The following is a 19,347-nucleotide window of genomic DNA, read 5'->3' on the forward strand; positions in this document are numbered from 1 at the left end:
AAGTATTAGGATTAAGTGGGGATCAAGCACGTTATCATGATATGGTAGATAGCCAGGACTCCGATGTGCCGTCACATGTGTCATAGGTATGCCAATAATTTTCCCTCCTTGTTACATATGAGATATTATGCCCTAGATCTATTATGTCTTAGGTGGTTATTGTGCAGTTGATAGTTCAGATTTAAGACCCTACAAGGTAACATGTTAGGAAGTTAACTACAGCAGGCATAAATTGTCCATGGTAGTTTTGAGCAGGAAATAGCCTAAGACTCAAATCGTATTTGCCATATGATCTATGTAGATGACTAGGAAGGGACTGATGCGATAAGAAAACCATGAGCAGACGATACTGATTTTTTTTTGTAGGGTTAGTTTGATGAGAGATATGATAATTCCCTCTTAGGTTATGTGATTAAGTACTTATCCCTGATGTGTATAGTATGATATAATTTTGAAAGTGTATAGGGAGTTTGGGGTTAGTTGTTCCAATTCCTTGTTTGAGACAGATGAGGTTTCCTAAGTGTGATTCATGTCTATAGTTCAGAAAGCTAGTATACAACCCCAGAATAGAGTCAGATAAGGAGGAAACGTTAGAAATAACCTTCGGCTTCACTTTAGTACTCAGAGAAGAATTATAGAATATGATGTTAGCAAGTGGTTAACAGAAACATAGTAAGTAAGTGTGAATAGATACAGTGAATTAAAAAATTTCAGCAGAGTTAGTAGAAGTACGATTTGAGTACTTAGTTAAGTTAGCACTACTAAGTGGGTAAACTGTGTGAATACACCGAATGCGTGTTAGAACCCAAAGGGTTTAAGTTAAATTTGAGGTATAGAAATTGGTGAAAGAAAAAAACCATCTAAGCAATAAGAGAGCAAGCTACAGAAGAAGAGCCTTTAACGGTTATTAGAAAAGAGTTTTCCTCAAGAATGACAAAGCTAGTATGCCAGTTATGTACATTAGAAACCCGTTCATTTAAGTAATCCAGTTTTCCCAGTAAGTAAGACTTGCTTGAAGTAAACCAAAGAAATGAGTCGTCAGTATGTTAGAGAAAATTAGTAGAACCACTAGATGACCACTTATCGCTAACTCAAGGGACCCACAGGCTTTAAAAGTCAGCTTTTGAACTAAGGGGGAGATTGTGCGATAAGGTGCCGATATAAACTATGTGCTTTATAAGTTGATAGGTGTTAAGGAGATTATGTCAGAGGGTCACAGTTTCACGTAGCCAAGATAAGGTGCGTAGAGTGTGATTTTTGTCATGCTGTTAAGATCAAGTACTAGGTAATTATGTTATGAGATAAAGTTCTAGATCGAATAGTGGGTTTTAAGGGTGTAACAGTTCCAATTCCAGAGTAATTCATGTCCTATGTGGTACTAATGCCCATACGTACTCTACTTGTGCCTTTCATACCCATATCATTCCCATGTTAGAGATTGATACTCCGCGTTTAAGATACAAGGATTAAGACTTCATACGATAGTAAGTTATGTAAGGGAATGTCCTTTCATGTCTGGCACTTCTGGTGTGCTCATGTCTAAAGTTAAAAACCGCATTCAGGTCTCACGTACCTATCATGCTTTTATACTCATGTACGTGTTCTAGCATCTAAGTGCTTTTCAAATCTGATGATGATCTTGACCCCTATGATTATTTTATCCATATTACCTCATACTTGTGCCCCAATCCATTTCGCTATGCATCCCACTTATAGCAGTATCGTAACAATTATTTTGTTAGATAACAATGAAGCCACGATGGATGTCCTACCCATGATTCTATGTAATTCGTGCTTATGTTCCTTTAGCTAATGTTTTACTATCATGATGACATGATTCCTTTTTCCTTTCGCTAAGTATCTAGGCCTCGTTATGTTCAAGGTGACTTTCTACCCATGTCTTAGATACTCGAGGAACGAGTTATACATGTCTATAATCTATTCTTTCATGTGTCTTATTTATAACAAGGGTGTTTACTCACGGTGATAAGTGTAAGCTATGTTGAACCATGTCCTATTCTTTCGGTATATCTAAATTCTAAAGGTAATGTTTTATCCATGCCTTATGTCTCTGAGTACCCAAGAGTTAGCCTGCAACTTGTGCTTTATGCAAGTCAGACTAATGCCTTAGTCTTACTTCAATACTCATGAACTCAAGTCCATACGCCATGGTATGTAGGTACTCATATAAACGCCATATTTTTCATGGTCCCATGCCCCATGTCATGCTATTCACGTTTCATTCCATATGAATCACGTTCCCATGAACGCATGTTCTACGTTACGTCCTCCATGGACAATGCACTATGTCATGTCTGTTCTCTAAAGCAAAGTATCTCATGTGAATAGTACTAATAATTCCTTTTCTCTCAATCCTCTATAATTCGCTCACGAGAATGAGCAAGATGAGTTAAGGTATTCATAATCATGATTAACAGCTAACAAGATAATCAGAAGTAAGGTGCATTCCTATATACAAATAGACATCTTTTCATGTACCTGTGATACTTATCTCAAGAGTATTCTACTCAGATTCGATGTATTCATGTCATGCCTATGCTAGATATTTATGAATACCTATGTTAGGAGCATATTCTTGTTATACGGCTCAAGTCTGTCGCATTCACATCGAGTTGCGTTTACATTCAAAGCCTAAGTCATACTCCTATCTCATATTACCATGGTGACATACGAACGTCTATGATCAAGTCTCTAAGTGTCCAAATCCTACCCGCGCTCAGTATTCAACCCTCATGTTGTAACAATCATGTTTTCGACATTCAGATCCCATGTTACAATATCCATGTTTACACGTATTTATATCTCATGACAGTTTAGCACTTATGTATTCATGTCATCAAGTTTCATGTATTTATGTCCCACGTCATGCGTCTCATACCCAGGTAATCATGTCATGTTCGTGCCTATTTCCAGTACTCATGTCATTCATGCCTACGGATTTTCTTCCAACCCACGTGTATAGTAATTATGTAATCATTCAGCCAATGTCCGTGTGTTCAAGCCAACTCATTATTTATGTTAGCTACATACAAGATGTAGTAATCAAGTTATGTCACATCATGCGTATTAAGATACCGTGTGAGTTGTGTGTTGGTACTTTAGTTAGCTAACAAGCATTTGAGAAATGTCGTGAGGGTCCGAATTATGAAGGAAGTCCTATCATAAATTTTGTAGATTCCAGAGTTAGTAGCGATTCTTAACCACTAGTCATAAATCGAGGACAAATGTTTCATGATTCTCATTCATGTAGGCGCTACTCGGTTTCATATTCCCTATGTACATGTTTCCATGTAATCACGTACTCAGTTCTCATGATCCATGACCATGTTCCCACGTAACCATGTCAAGCTCTTATGTTTTACGTCATGTTTCTTTCATGTTCACGTATTCAAGCCATGTCCAGCCCAGCCATATTCTTAACCATGACCCATCATTCGAGGACGATTGATCCCAAGGGGGAGATATTGTAACACCCCGTACCTTTAACCTAAGCATTGACCATGATCCTAGACTTAGAAAATCAGATAAAGAATGTGGGAATTGGAATTTCCCTGTTCAGTTGTAAGATGGGGGTTTACGCCCATGAATAGTGACCGTATTTCAGTATACGGGCCGTAATTCAAGTCGTAAACTGGTACCAAGGATTTCTGAGCATTCTGGAATTTAAAATTATGATTCTCTACTAAAACTAGGGTTTCAATACCATGCTCATGATAACCCTAGGTCCATGTCCATGATTATATTATGTATGAATTGTTATAATTCCATCATTGAGTTCTTAATATTTCTTCATGAAACCATGTTTACAAGTTATTTCGTGAAATCATGATTACAAGACAAGTACAAGTTAATTCACGAAAATCATGGGCTTTTTAGCCAACTATATTATGTTCATGTTTTTGGGAGTTGCACGAATTACCGAGAAGGCTCGGATAGCCTGAAACTATGTAGCCACCATAGGACAAGGATCGCTCCGCCCGGATAGGACGATACCTTAATTTTACACTAAATGGATCCATCAGGCACGTTACTACCTTATACCCTGGCAAGGTATGAGGGCTCTGCTGGTCCGGCGAGGTACCAGACTCCACGTACCCACGTGGTGATATCACATGTCGGTTTATGAAATGCTCTCCCTACTTATCATGTTTTTCTTATGTTATATATATATGTACTCATGCTCATGCTCATGTTCATGTCTAGGTTTTCAGTTGCAGTTCTTATCATGTTATTCCATGTCCCATGTTATTTCTTTCAATTGCTTTACATACCAGTACATTCAATGTGCTGACGTCCCCTTTTATTGCCCGGGGGCCTGCATTTCATGATGCAGGTACTGATATACAGGACGACATATCTGCTCAGTAGGATAGCATTCGTATCAGCTTATTGGTGAGCCCATCTCATTCGGGGTTTAGTCAACTTTTGTTTTATGATTAGTTATGCATCTAAGGTATGCTGGGGGCCTTGTCCCAGTAAGTATGTTTTCCAGTCAGACTCATGATAGAGGTTTCATAGACTAGACAAGTCAGTTATGTTATGTCAGACATTCAGAGTAGTATGACCATTTTGGCTCATTCATGTTATTTCTGCACTCATGTTTAAACAAGTATTTTTATTAAGTATTATGACTTACTACGTTTTATAAAGGCTCATCATGCATTCACGTTATATTCCGCTCATGTTATGCCTCATGATGATTCAGCAAGCCATGTGGTTCGCTCGGTCACATGCAGTAAGACATCGAGTGTCGTGTTTCGCCCAGGCCATGGTTCGGGGCGTGACAGGCTGCAGGTTGCTGGTTGTGGCTGCTGGTGCGGCTGCTGGCTGCTGCTGCTGCTGGCTAGTGCTGGTGCTGGCTGCTGGCTGCTGCTATTGATCATGAATCATTTAGTAACGGGTGACTATTGCTTAACCAATGCCAAAAAACCGAATTAGAAAATCGAAACCGAACCGAACTTCAAAACACCGTACCGAACCGAACTAATTCGGTGCGGTGTTCGGTTTCCACTTAAAAAAAACCGAAACCGAAATACTGAACCGAACTTTGAAAAAACTGAACTGAACAACCGAACGCCCACCCCTACCTATAACGACGATCCAAATGTATATGTAAACTTGATGTAATGAGCCGATATTATTGTACGCAATATTAAGTTCTATATAAAATATTTATATTCCGGTGTTTTGAAACGTGACTAATCTTTGGTCAAAGTACGGAAAAGAGCTTAATTTTGAGTTTGATTTCCAAAGAATAAAGGTTGGGGTCGGGGGGGCGGGGGGCAGTGGATTTCACGCATAAAATCTGTGCGTAAAAGGACCAAAGTGTAAATGTACACTTTGGCCCTTTCACGCATAGATTCTGTGCGTTAAGCCTAGTTTTTTTTTTAAAGGGTTAGTTTGGTTCTAAAAGTTATTTTTTGGGTTAAAAAGGTTCCAGGTCCAGTCAACGAGGCATATAGTAATTGCGGTGTCACGTAGGGTTTACGCAATTTTTCCTGTTGTTTTACTCCTAAGTCCACTGCTATATTGTTCATCTTTTAATGGTAAATTTCTTAATATGAGCCAACATTTTCTTATATTTTCAATGTTTTATGGCAAATATGCTGTAAAAGCCTTTCATCTGATAAAGTTGGCAGTGATGATATAAATTCAGGTTTAATGCCAGTTCTGCTTCTGATATTCCATGATCGATAGAGCTGTTTATTTCTCTGAGCCTTTACTTTGTTTAAAACATACTCCTCTGTTTCAATTTATGTGAACTTATTATTATTTGGGAAGTCTACGAGGTGGTTCATTGACCACGTTTTCCTTACATTTTTTTCTAATTTATTTGAATTATAAATTATCGTGACTTACATAGTTTCTAAATATATAAATTTTATTTTTACAAACTTAGAAAATCTATGTCAAAATTATAGAGTTTGACCCTTGTACTTCAAAAAGGTTCATGTAAATTGAAACGGGGGGAGTATGTTTTTTACAATTAGCTTATGTTTCCTAGAAAATGTTTTACTTATTAAGTTTTAATAGGCATAAAAGTCTTTGACTTAACCTTAATTGGTGTAATGGTTTTATCTAATACCAATTGAGTATTAATGTTTGAGAAAAGATTTTTTTTTATTAAGGAATAATGACTTTTGTTAATTACAGGCCGGTGATGTATGGTAATTGTCCGTGCAATATGAGGAGCTTTAAGCTTCAATAACAACATACCCAGTATAATCCTACTAGGTGGGTTTTGGGGAGGGTAGAGTGTACGCAGACCTTAGACCTTTTGACGGGTAGAGAGACTATTTTCGATAGACGTCACGGCTTAAGGAGAGATGAAAAAGCATTAGTAATAATAAGCAGTAATAGCAGCAAGATAATTGGACAGCATAGTAAAAGAAACAATAAGATTGTACTAGAAATAAGCATGATAAAATACTATCGAAAGACAAGGACCTACAAGAATAATACTACTGTATACGGTGAATACCGGATACGAGACAAACCGGGGGAACGAAGTCGAAGCAAGGAATGGGAATGGGGTGGCGATATCGTTCACCCTAGACCGGGGTAATGCTTGAACCGGAGCTGGGCATGAGCACCGACAGGTCTGCCTTCGACATCGTTAGAACTTCCAAGCCGATGACCCGAGCATTCGTGGCCGTTAGTCCGAGTAGCTGTTGGTCCGTGTGATCGGTGTGTGCGGGCTACGCGCCAGTAGCGTCCTGCAATAGTCAACTATCTACCTTGCGTGTGTCAGGCGGCGCCGTCAGTCCAATCCCACCAAATCCGTGCAGAACAGTCCTTGTTGTCATTATTTTATTAACTCATATTGTAGGAGAACCATGGGAGTGTTACTATAAATAGGGCATATCCCCCTCCTTTGGAGGGGTTGGCTCCTATTACTTTCCAAGAACACTTGTAATAGAAGAATTCATATATACAATCTCTCTCATTATTTGATTCGGCCAAGGCCACTCGTTATTGTTGTTATTGCATTCAATCCATCAAGTATCATACATTATACACAGACATTTGTGTTACTAGCCAACTATCATCTTTAGCCGTTTTATTAAGGTGCTCTCAAATATTTACTTTCTTTATCCAACACACATCAAGAACGAAGCACATATCCTATACCCATTTACAAATTTAATTGATTATCCGAATCCGGGGTAAACAGTTTGGCGCTCACCGTGGGGCTAGGATAATAGTGGTCTTTGGCCTTGATTTCTACCATATTCATCGAAACCAAAAGCGTCCCTACCCATCTCTGTGAAAACGGTCCGAATGGCTGACGTCGAACAATCCAGTCATGTCAATAATACCGAGATCGTGGCGGAAAACGAAGGGAGCGGACTGCGGGCATTGCCGAACCCCGCTGATCCGAACCCCATTGATTCAAGGGAAGGACTCAACCGGCAAAATACCTTAGATCAAGAGAACGCCGCCCTACCGGCCACCGATCCTCTCAACACTCACCATTCCGTTACGATATCCCGGGATAGGGGCCGGAGAGAACCGGACGCACCAAACGACGGGATTAACTTACGTTTAATTTTTGAAATGCTGCAGGAGCAGAGGGCGGCAATCGCCGAGCAAGGGTTAGCAATTGCCCAACTGCAGAGCGGAAAGGGTGAAGCAGGGCCGGTAAAGGCAAAGGGTACAGTCGGAACCGGAAGAAACGAAGTACGAATGGTCGAGAGCGATGGCTCCGGAGCCGGCTCCTCGACAGAGGTCCTAAAGATGCTCGAGACTTTGGCAAAACGGGTGGATTCGACCGAAAAGAGGGTCGAGACATACAATTCTCGGGTGGACCAGATACCGGGGGCTCCACCTTTACTGAAGGCCGAATTCGAAAAAGTACATCCAAAGGCCTTTTCCACCGAGTGTGGCCCCGAAAATGATCCCGAAGAGGTTCAAAATGCCCGACATACAGAAGTATGATGGCACCACGGACCCGCACGAGCATGTGACCTCATATACTTGTGCCATAGAAGGCAATGATATTGTTGAAAAAATTTGGGGAAACTCTGTCGAAGGGAGCGTTGACGTGGTATGACCATCTACCCGAGCACTCGATCACTTCTTTTGAAATGCTCGCCGATGCCTTCGTAAAGGCACATGCCGGTGCCATAAAGGTGCAGGCCCGTAAGGCCGATATATTCCGGATAACTCAAAGGGACGATGAGCTACTACGGGAGTTCGTCACCCGGTTCCAGAGGGAACGGATGGAACTACCCCCGGTGCCAGAAGAATGGGCCGCACAAGCCTTCACAAAAGGGCTCAACATGCTAAGTTCAGTTGCCTCGGCCAAGTTGAAGGAAAATTTGCTGGAATACGAGGCCGTGACATGGGCCGATGTCCACAATCGGTATGAATCGAAGATTCGGGTAGAGGATGATCAGTTCGAGCTCTCCCCGGTAAAGTTAAAAGTTGATAGAGGTTTCGAGAAGTCGAGGAAGGGTTATGAGATGAAGTCTAAATCATCAAAAGAAAGGTTTCGACCATACTCCCACCCGGAGAGACCAAACTCCAGGTCGGACGGGTCAAAGGAGAGCCCAAACCACCTCTCCGGTCGAGGTAGCAAGCTGGTTGAGCGCCCGTCAAACAGTCGGGGACTCTCGTTCAGGAGCGACGCCGGAAGTTCTGTCAACCATAGGGGTCCGCCGAGTACCGGATATGCGATGGTCGAAACCACTGAGGTCAGACCCGGGATAGCGGGATCCTAGAATGGTGTGTGAGTATCATGGAACCCATGGTGACAAAACTGAGGATTGCCGCCAGTTGAGAGAAGAGGTAGCCCGGTTATTAAAAAATGGCCACCTTCGAGATCTATTGAGCGAGCGAGCCAAAAGTTACTACAAAGAGTGGGAAGCTCATCGAAGGGTCGAACCGGTCGAACACCAGCATACGATCAACATGATAGTTGGGGGTATTGACGTCCCTCGGGAACCGGTAATGAAACGGACCAAGGTCTCAATTGTTCATGAAAAACGCATCCGAGACCATTCGACCAGGGGCTCTATTTTCTTCGATGACGAAGACGCGGAAGGCATCGTTCAGCCGCACAACGATGCACTGGTAATTTCTGTACTTGTCTTTAAAACTAAGGTTAAACGAATTTTGGTTGACCCAGGTAGCTCGGCCAACATCATCCGATGGGGAGTGGTCAAACAGCTAGGGTTGCTCGATAGGATTGTGCCGGTAGTTCGGGTACTCAGCGGGTTCAATATGGCTAGCGAAACCACGAAGGGAGAGATCTCATTTCCCGTAAACGTGGATGGCACCATTCAGCAAACAATGTTCTATGTGATCGAAGGGGACACGAAATATAATGCGTTATTGGGCAGACCTTGGATACATAGCATGAAGGCAGTTCCCTCAACACTGCATCAGTTGCTGAAATTCCCCACTCCGGAGGGGGTGAAAACCGTCAGGGGCGAGCAGCCCGCAGCAAAGGAAATGTTCGCAGTAGACGAGAAGCCGGCTCAGGAAGAGAAGGGTACAACCAGAGGGCAGGTCCCCCAATAGCAATTAAAGTGCACTGGACCGGATCCAGTACATGAAGAGGATGACTTCGGGACCCCCAGATCCTTCGTCATGCCGGATGACTCGGACGCGACCAAGTCAACCGTGGAGGAGCTGGAGCAGATCATTTTGTTCGAGTTCTTACCGGACAGGAAGGTATACCTGGGCACGGGGCTTACCCCAGAGCTCAGGCGTAAATTAATTGAATTTCTTCAAGCTAACGCCGATTGCTTTGCATGGTCGCATATAGACATGACAGGTATATCACCGGAAATAGCGTCCCACAAACTCAGCTTGGACGAAAAATTTCAACCGGTGAAGGAAAAAAGAAGGCCCATGTCAGAGCAAAAACACGCCTTCGTGAAAGACGAGGTAACAAACTTTTTGAATATAGGCTCCATCCGGGAGGTGAAATACCCGGATTGGCTTGCTAACGTGGTGGTGGTGCTCAAAAAAGGTAATAAACTTCGAATGTGTGTCGATTATAAGGATTTAAACAAGGCATGCCCGAAGGATTCATTTCCATTGCCTCACATCGACAGAATGATCGATGCGACGGCCGGGCATGAAATGTTAAGTTTTCTCAATGCTTACTCCGGGTACAACCAAATCTGGATGCACCCGGAGGATCAAGAGAAACATCCTTCATCACCCGTTATGGGACTTACTGTTATAACGTCATGCCTTTCGGATTAAAAAATGTCGGTGCAACTTACCAACGCCTAGTTAATGGGATGTTCGAAGAACAAATAGGGAAAACAATAGAGGTTTATGTTGACGATATGGTTGTTAAGTCCCTGGAAACAGAGGACCATTTAAAGCATTTGCAGGAAACCTTCGATGTACTCCGCAGATACAACATGAAACTAAACCCAGAGAAGTGTGCCTTCGGCGTAATGTCCGGTAAATTTCTGGGGTTCATGGTGTCAAATCGGGGAATTGAAATCAACCCGGACAAGATCAAGGCCATCAAGGACATCGAGGTCGTGAACAACATAAAGGGGGTACAGAAGCTCACCGGGCGGATAGCGGTGCTGAGTCGCTTCATTTCGAGGTCCTCGGACAAGAGTCACCGTTTCTTCTCTTTGCTCAAAAAGAAGAACGACTTCGATTGGACACCGGAGTGCCAAGAAGCCCTAAGGGAGTTGAAGAAGTATCTGTCCAGCCCCCCGTTACTGCACACACCGAAGGCCGATGAGTCGCTTTTTCTCTACCTAGCAGTCTCCGAAATGGCGGTAAGCGGCGTTTTGGTCCGAGAAGAATCAGGTACGCAATTCCCTATCTATTATGTAAGTAGAACTTTGGGGGATGCAGAGACCCGTTATCCCCATTTGGAAAAGCTAGCATTAGCATTGGTAAGCGCTTCCAAAAAGCTCAAACCTTATTTTCAATGTCATCCCATATGTGTAATAACCACTTACCCTTTAAAAAACATCATGCATAAACCCGAGTTATCGGGTAGATTAACAAAATGGGCTGTAGAAATTAACGGTTACGATATCGAGTACAAACCTCGAACAGCCATCAAATCCTAAATCTTGGTCGATTTTGTGGCAGACTTTACCCCGGCCATGGTCCCCGAGGTCGAGAAGGAACTTTTGCTGACCTCGGGAAAGATCACGGGCGTTTGGTCTCTACATACGGACGGGGCCTTGAATCTTAGAGGTTCCGGACTCGGGATTGTCCTTGGGACCCCGGCCGGGGAGGTCATCCGACAGTCCGTTAGAACAGCTAGACTGACTAACAATGAAGCCGAGTATGAGGCTATGATTGCAGGTTTGGAATTAGCTCGGATCTTGGGAGCCGAAACAATCGAAGCAAAGTGCGACTCGCTTTTGGTCGTGAACCAGGTGAATGGAGTATTCGAGGTAAAGGACGAACGGATGCAGCGATACCTCGAAAAAACCCAAGTGGTACTTCATCAATTCAAAGAATGAATCATGGAGCATGTACCAAGGGAGCAGAACATCGAAGCCGATGCATTAGCAAACTTGGGATCCTCGGTCGAGGGGGAGGAAATCGACCTCGGGGCAACGGTGCACTTATCGAACACGGCCATAGAAATTGGGCACGCTGAAATATACACAATGGGCTTGACCTGGGATTGGCGCAACAAGTACATCGACTACTTGCGTGATGGTAAGCTCCCAAATGACCCGAAGGAGTCACGATCGCTACGGACCAAGGCTGCCCGCTTTTGCTTGGTGGACGACCAACTGTATCGACGCTCTTTCCTCGGTCCTCTGGCCAAGTGTTTGGGCCCCGGTGAAACGGAGTACGTGATAAGAGAGGTACACGAGGGAACCTGCGGCAACCACTCCGGTGCAGAGGCTTTGGTTCGAAAAATTGTCAGGGCCGGTTATTACTGGAACCGGATGGACGAGGATACGAAAAGTTTTGTCCGAAAATGTGACGGGTGTCAGAAACATGCTCCGATGATTCACCAGCCCAGAGAGTTGCTGCATTCGGTCATCTCACCTTGGCCTTTCATGAAGTGGGGAATGGACATTGTGGGTCCGTTACCTCGGGCACCAGGTAAGGCCCGTTTCATTTTGTTTATGACTGACTATTTTTCTAAGTGGGTTGAAGCGCAGGCCTTCGAAAAGATAAGGGAGAAGGAGGTCATCGACTTCATATGGGACCACATCATCTGCCGTTTCGGCGTTCCCTCCGAGATAACCTGTGATAATGGCCCCCAGTTCGTGGGTAGCAAGGTCAACAGTTTCCTCGAGGGGTTGAAGATAAAAAAAATCGTGTCAACCCCGTATCACCCGTGTACAAACGGACAGGCAGAATCAACGAACAAAACAATAATCCAAAATCTGAGAAAGAGACTTGAAGCATCGAAGCATCATTGGAGGGAGATACTCCCGGAGGTGTTGTGGGCTTACAGAACCACATCCAAGTCGAGCACGGGGGAAACCCCGTTCTCATTGGTTTACGGAGCCGAAGCCCTCATCCCCGTGGAGGTTGGCGAACCGACCCTCCGTTTCAGGTATACCACCGAAGATTCAAACGGGGAGGCCATGGCCGTGAAGCTCGACCTCGCGGATGAACTGCGCGAAAGAGCGTCGGTCCGCATAGCGGCCCATAAACAGAGGATGGAGAGATATTACAACCGAAGAGCCAACTTTCGGCATTTCCAAGTTGGGGATTTAGTACTTCGAAAAGTTACCTTGCACACCAAGAACCCCAACGAGGGAAAGCTGGCTCCAAACTGGGAAGGCCCGTACAAGATAACCGGTATAACGGGCAAAGGGTCGTATCAGTTGGAGGCCATGGACGGGCAACGTCTGCGTAATAACTGGAACGTGGCCCACCTAAAGAGATACTACTGCTAAGGTACGGTCCCCCCGTATTCTCTCGTTAACTTTTCTCTTTTTTGCAGGAAGGTAGGAGTGGGACAAAATTAGAACCCAAATCTAAAAACACGTGTTGCACTCTTTTCCTTAGTACGGTTTTGTCCCAAAACGGGTTTTCCGACAAGGTTTTTAACGAGGCAACAAGTACAACGTGTTACATAACGAATATCAAGGGCAAGTACCCGAATACCCGGTGTCGCACCATCCGATTGGGGACATAATAACACTCACCCGACCTCGGAGATCGGATAAGTGCTAGGGGAGTACTATGCCACACCAAAGATGACACCGATTACAACAAACGGAGAAACTCAACATTTGCTACGGCAAAACTAAGGCCCGGCCACCGGCCATAGCCTCCGATGTAAGGACCAAACGATCATAATGAATCGTGTCCCATTCAACTTTTGCTATGGCAAAACTAAGGCCCGGCCACCGACCATATCCTCCGATGTAAGGACCAAACGATCACAATAAATCGTGTCCCATTTTACGTTTGCTACGGCTAAGCAAGAAAGAGTTAAAATTCTCATATATGCAAACATTTTTGCAAATACAAGTTACCAAAAGTTAGGAAAACAACTCTCGGTTAAATATACTTTGCCCAGTCGATAACCGTCGTATCTCGACACTGCCTCATTCGCATACCCTACACCGGGTACCTTGGTCAAAATTCGACAAAGGCAACGAGATCACTATGATCTAAGCCAAAATTTGGCAAGCCACCGGCCCCAAAATATCGGATAAAATCGGCGGGCACAATGAATTAACGACTATGAGTCGGCCGGTCCTAGAACAGATCAACAGCTATAGCAAAAACAGTAAACAAACATTCAAACGAAGAGGCAAGAAAAATGCACTTTGTATTTATACAACAGATGTCCCTTACATCAAAAGAAAAACAAAGTCCTACAAAGGCAAAAAGCAAAAAGCAAGGCACCAGCCCCATACTATCCGGCATGACTAGAAGTGGTTGAATGCTCGGACTCAGTTCGCTCGGAGTCGTCTGACTCGGACCCGAGGGCACGATCGACTTCTTCCTCCATCTTCTTGGCCTCGAGTATCAGGGCCGGGAGATCCGAGAGACCATGCTCGTCTTGCTCGAGGGTGATCCGCCGAGACTTCCACTTCTCATACTCGACAACAATAGCAGTATGAGCCTCAGCCTCCTCAACGCTTCTCCATGTTTCTTCCAAGTCGGCCTCAGCCTTGGCCAGTTTTGCTCCCAGATCAGCCCGGTCCCCCTCAAGGACACTTATCCTACCAATGGCTGCGTCCAACTCGGCCTTAAGGGCATCGTTGGCAATAGCTGCCTCCTCGATCTCGGTTCTTAGGCCTTGGAATATCCGAGATCGCTCCTCGGCTTTCTCTTCAAACACCCTCCTGTGCTCGTCGGACAAAGCAGCTTCGGACTCAAGCCGCCGGTTCTTCTCGGCCAGGGTTGTTGCATCAGCATTCACCGAGTCCAGCTCCCCCCGGAGTCGGGTAACCGTGGTCTCCAGCTCATCTAACCTCGAAGAAAATTGGGCTTTATCCCGTCTAAGGCCGATCTTTTCAGCCTCAAGGCTCCGGTTATAATCGGTCATAGCGGCCAGCTCGCTCTTCAAACGACGGTTTTCGTCCTTAGCCGCATCGAGCTCTGGACGAAGGTTGGCCAGCACGGCTGCCCGATTGAACTCTTCCTCCTTCTCCTGATTGAACTCTTCCTCCTTCCTCCTTCTCCGTTTCTCGGCCTTGGGCATCCAGTTGGCCTCGAAGATCATCTATCTCATGTTGGGCACGGATGAAGGCTTCGTTAACCAACACCACACTCTACAGGTAAAACAAGTTAGAAGACTTAGGCGAAGTGAGGATAAAATCCATAGATAAACTGTACAAGGATGGAAGAAGAGCTTACCCGGTTACTTGCATGCATACCCTCGTTAATGAGGCACTGCCAAGTGAGCCCGGTCATTTTGTGCTTGTCCGAGTCAGAAATAAGGGGCCGTAAATAGCTCGCTACGCCCACCGGGCGGGACAGAAAGCTGCAGTCCTCGGGCACGGTGACTACGGCCGATCTGGTTCTCCTTGGCTCCACGCTGAGGGCCGGGAAGATGTTTACCAAGCTGTCCCTGTCCCCTAACTTGGAGATCCGGTTGGCCGGCCTTGTGGCCCGAGGAATAGGGAGATGACCAAAGCCCGCTTCTTCTCCGGTAGCGGGGGGTTCTCGAGAACATATCATCAAAATCATCCACCCGCGTAGCCGGGGTAGATGAACTTGGAGCAGCCTCAATAAATTCGGCAAAGGCCGAGGGCTCCACAGTTGCAGCAGGCTCGTGCTCGGGAGACGGACGCGCGCCTGTGGGGGCTTCGCTCTCCGGTACTGGTTCGGTCCTTTTATCGGCTTCAACAGCAACCGCTTCCCCGGACCTTTTTCTTTGAAGGGGAGCATCTTCCGAAGAAGTTTCACCTGAAATGTCGACAAAGTCAATCGACCGAAGAGGAGCTGGTGAAAGTATTTCTTCCGCACCTGGATGTGGAGCAGGAACCAAGAGGCCTGCGCCAATGGAAGGAAGGGGCGAAACGGAGACAGCCTCCTCCGGTATTGGAGCCACGGTGGGAACGGAGCCGACTCTCCGAACAATGATATCGGGCTCTGCCTCTTCCCTCGAAGGGAGGGAAACACTCCTTGCCTTCTTCCCTTTCGGCGTCTGCCCCTTTTCGGAGGGCCGCTTTCTTTTTGCAGCATCGGAGAGGACGCGGGAAGAACCCGCTGTGTCAAATTCGGGCGCTGATGCTGGAGGGGCGGTCCCCGATTCTGACTTGGGGGCTACCTAGCCGTTAGGCAAACCTGAAAAGACAAGATGTTAGCAGAAATCAGAGGACGAAACGAGTAAAGGAGAATGCGGCAGAATAAGAATAGAGGGCTACCGTGATTTTGGGCGATCCATCGGCCACGGGACAAGTGGGCCCATGTCCGGTCGTCATAGGGATGCTGGGCGAGAAGCACTGTGACCCAGTCATTCAGATTCCGGATGACCGGAGGAACGTACCCATTAGCTGGCAAAAGTAAAGGAGAAACAGTGTGAAGGAAGAATCAAAATTCGACAAAGCAATACCAAGGCAATTATTTGAGGCTTGGGACTTACGCTTGTTATTCCATTTCTCCGGGAAAGGCATATGCTCGGCTGGAATTATGTCCTCGGTCTTCACCCGGACGAATCGCTCCAACCATCCCCGGTCTCTGTCTTCGTCCATTTTCGCAAAGAACGGATTCCGGCTGCGTTTGGCCAGTTTCATTACGCCACCCCGGAACAGCCTCGGGGAGTATAGGCGTATCAGATGGGCTAGTGTGAACTCCTTCTCGGCGTTGTTGGCCAATAACCGGAGACACGCTACGACCCTCCAAACATTTGGGCCAATCTGGGCCAGCGTAACGCCGTAGATGCGGCACATATCGAGAATGACTGGATCCACCGGAGGGTCGAGCTTGAGAGTGAAGGGGTATGTGTAAACGTACAAAAATCCTTCACGGTGGTCGGTAACAGATTCACCAGGTCCGGGGGCGAAGACCCGAATAGGAAGAGTGTCCCACCCGCAATCGGCCCGGACTATGTCAAGCTTCTCCTCGGTGATGGATGAGGGATACTGCCTCACGTCGAATCCCCTGTCTGAAACGGAGGAAGACTTTTCGACCTCAAGGTCTTTGTTGAAATTAAATTTGGCCGGTATGATATCCGATGCTGTGGGCTCGAATTTAACCGGGGACGCAGGCTCAGCTCCCGGGGACGATATCAATGGGGCATCATGGGAAGTTGATTCGGACATCCTGAAGATATGAAAGAAAGAAGGCCGAATAGAGGAATTTAAGGAGAACGAAGGAACTGATGGTTCAATAAAAGGCAAAGTTGAAACAGCAACGCTCGAACAAAGGATACTCGACAGCAGCAGTGACAAGGTTGACTCTTGTGCACACAGTATGAAGCAATAGATCAATAGGGAGACCAGATATGAAGTTGGTTGTGTGTGGAGCAAGTAGAAAAAATGCAGAATTGAAGTAGGGTTGAAGAGGATGCAAAACGTGAAAATGGTAAAGTGAAGGGGTAGGAGGCCTTATATAGGCATGTTGGGAGAGAAACGGTTACCGAGGACGACCAATCAGATGGCGCCACGTGCCCCATCATTAATTTGAAGCGACTCGAAACGACGTGAAAAAGGCGGTTGACAGAAGTGGACCACCAGGGTTGAGACACGTGGCCGATAAAGGGCATGCGCTACACGCTCGTTCCCGCCAAAATACGAAGGTAAGGTCGGGATGAGAGAGCCACCGGTTTAGGAACTTATCCACTCCCCGTTACTCCGATAGATCGGAGATCCGGGGAGTGTGGGGGCTATCTGTATACGGTGAATACCGGATACGAGACAAACCGGGGGAACGAAGCCGGAGAAAGGAATGGGAATGGGGTGGCGATATCGTTCACCCTAGACCGGAGTAATTCTTGAACCGGAGCTGGGCATGAGCACCGACAGGTTTGCCTTCGACATCGTTAGAACTTCCAAGCCGATGACCCGAGCATTCGTGGCCGTTAGTCCGAGTAGCCGTTGGTCCGTGTGATCGGTGTGTGCGGGCTACGCGCCAGTAGCGTCCTGCAATAGTCAACTACCTACCTTGCGTGTGTCAGGCGGCGCCGTCAGTCCAATCCCACCAAATCCATGCAGAACAGTCCTTGTTGTCATTATTTTATTAACTCATATTGTAGGAGAACCATGGGAGTGTTACTATAAATAGGGTATATCCCCCTCCTTTGGAGGGGTTGGCTCCTTTTACTTTCCAAGAACACTTGTAATAGAAGAATTCATATATACAATCTCTCTCATTATTTGATTCGGCCAAGGCCACTCGTTATTGTTGTTATTGCATTCAATCCATCAAGTATCATACATTATACACAGACATTTGTGTTACTAGCCAACTATCATCTTTAGCCGTTTTATTAAGGTGCTCTCAAATATTTACTTTCTTTATCCAACACACATCAAGAACGAAGCACATATCCTATACTCATTTACAAATTTAATTGATTATCCGAATCCGGGATAAACAACTACGACTACTAGTATGCAAGCTCCACTGATGTTATATTTTTACCTTTAGCTTCTGAGACCTCTTTATTTTTCCTTGTTCAATTTTACAAAAAGTAGCTTTTCCCAAGATCCTGTTTTGGAGAGTTTACTTGATTAATAATGAAATTACTGTTTATCTTCACTATGAATACTACACATTTGTTTTTTTATCTAACATGTTTAAGTTGGGATATGAAAGCTTCTTAATCTGGTTGGCAAGAAATAATCATTTTTGACTGACTCGTTCACTAGAAGCAATAATAATTGTATTGCTCTGTTGTACTTTTCCTTCATCACCCCTTTTTATTGTGTTTGTAGTACACTGCACTCATATATTCAATTTCTATATTCCCAGGTTTGGTTTTGAAAAAAAAAAAAAAATGAGATCCGGAGATTATTATTGCTTTGTAACTAGTAAAGAGTTTTTGTTTTTCTGTTGCTTAGTTACTTATGATGATATAATCCATCTAATTGAGGTGCAGTGGATCCAAGTCCCCGCTTTGCAGGGGGAACCTCTTGTTGAAACTATATTACAAATGATCATATTGGATTCTTCTGATGGTTTAATGTTTTTTTAACCTTTTAATTGGTACAGTCAGACTTCTGTATAACAACATCCGCATATAACAACACTTTTCTATAACAGCTAAGTTTTTTTGGAACCGATTTTTTATGTTATATCTTATTTCTCTTTAACAGTGTTTTACCTATAACAGCAATAACCAACTTTATGACAGTACGGTCTTTGTAAAATTACTCTCATATAACAACTGTCTTTTTTTTTCGGTAATATATTTTTATAGAGAGGTTTGACTGTACTTATTCTTTGTCTGGCTTTTTAATGATGAAACAATTGAGTTCACTATACGCTTGCTCCTTCAAACTTGGGTGTAGGGTCGGAATGTCATGGGCCATTGCTTTGCAGAATTGAGAGATTGGGATCCCTTCAGTGAGCTATTTTCTTTTGTACTATCCTTTCTAGTTTTGTGCAATTGTAATTGCAATTCATTCCCTTTTTATGGGAGCAATTTTTTGGTTCTTTTGTAAATTGACAAGAACAAGGCTCTGAAAAAGGATAAGGAGGTATTTGAAGTTTTCATTGATTACTAGTATTAAATGTGCAATGTTATTTTGAAGGCACCTCAAAGGTGATTAAGAATATAGAATACATTTCAGAACCATATTCACTACTTGCTGATTAAGCAAATTTGGTCACCTTTGACTATTTGAGTAAGTGATAATTAAAACGGAAAAGGGTCAAAATTACCCCTGAACTTTGAAAAATAGTTCATTTATACCCTTCGTTATACTTTAGGGCCAATTATACCCTTACAGTTAT

General features: G+C 44.6%; 1 non-coding gene across 1 annotated transcript; it reads left to right on the plus strand.

The window, feature by feature from the left end:
- The first annotated feature begins 5,651 nt into the window (after positions 1-5,651).
- LOC132619276 (small nucleolar RNA Z223) lies at positions 5,652-5,743 on the plus strand. Its single transcript, XR_009574651.1, has one exon. It is a non-coding gene; the product is annotated as a small nucleolar RNA Z223 (small nucleolar RNA).
- Positions 5,744-19,347: the final 13,604 nt, after the last annotated feature.

The sequence above is a fragment of the Lycium barbarum genome, chromosome 1 (assembly GCF_019175385.1).
Source record: "Lycium barbarum isolate Lr01 chromosome 1, ASM1917538v2, whole genome shotgun sequence".
Classification (NCBI taxonomy): domain Eukaryota; kingdom Viridiplantae; phylum Streptophyta; class Magnoliopsida; order Solanales; family Solanaceae; genus Lycium; species Lycium barbarum.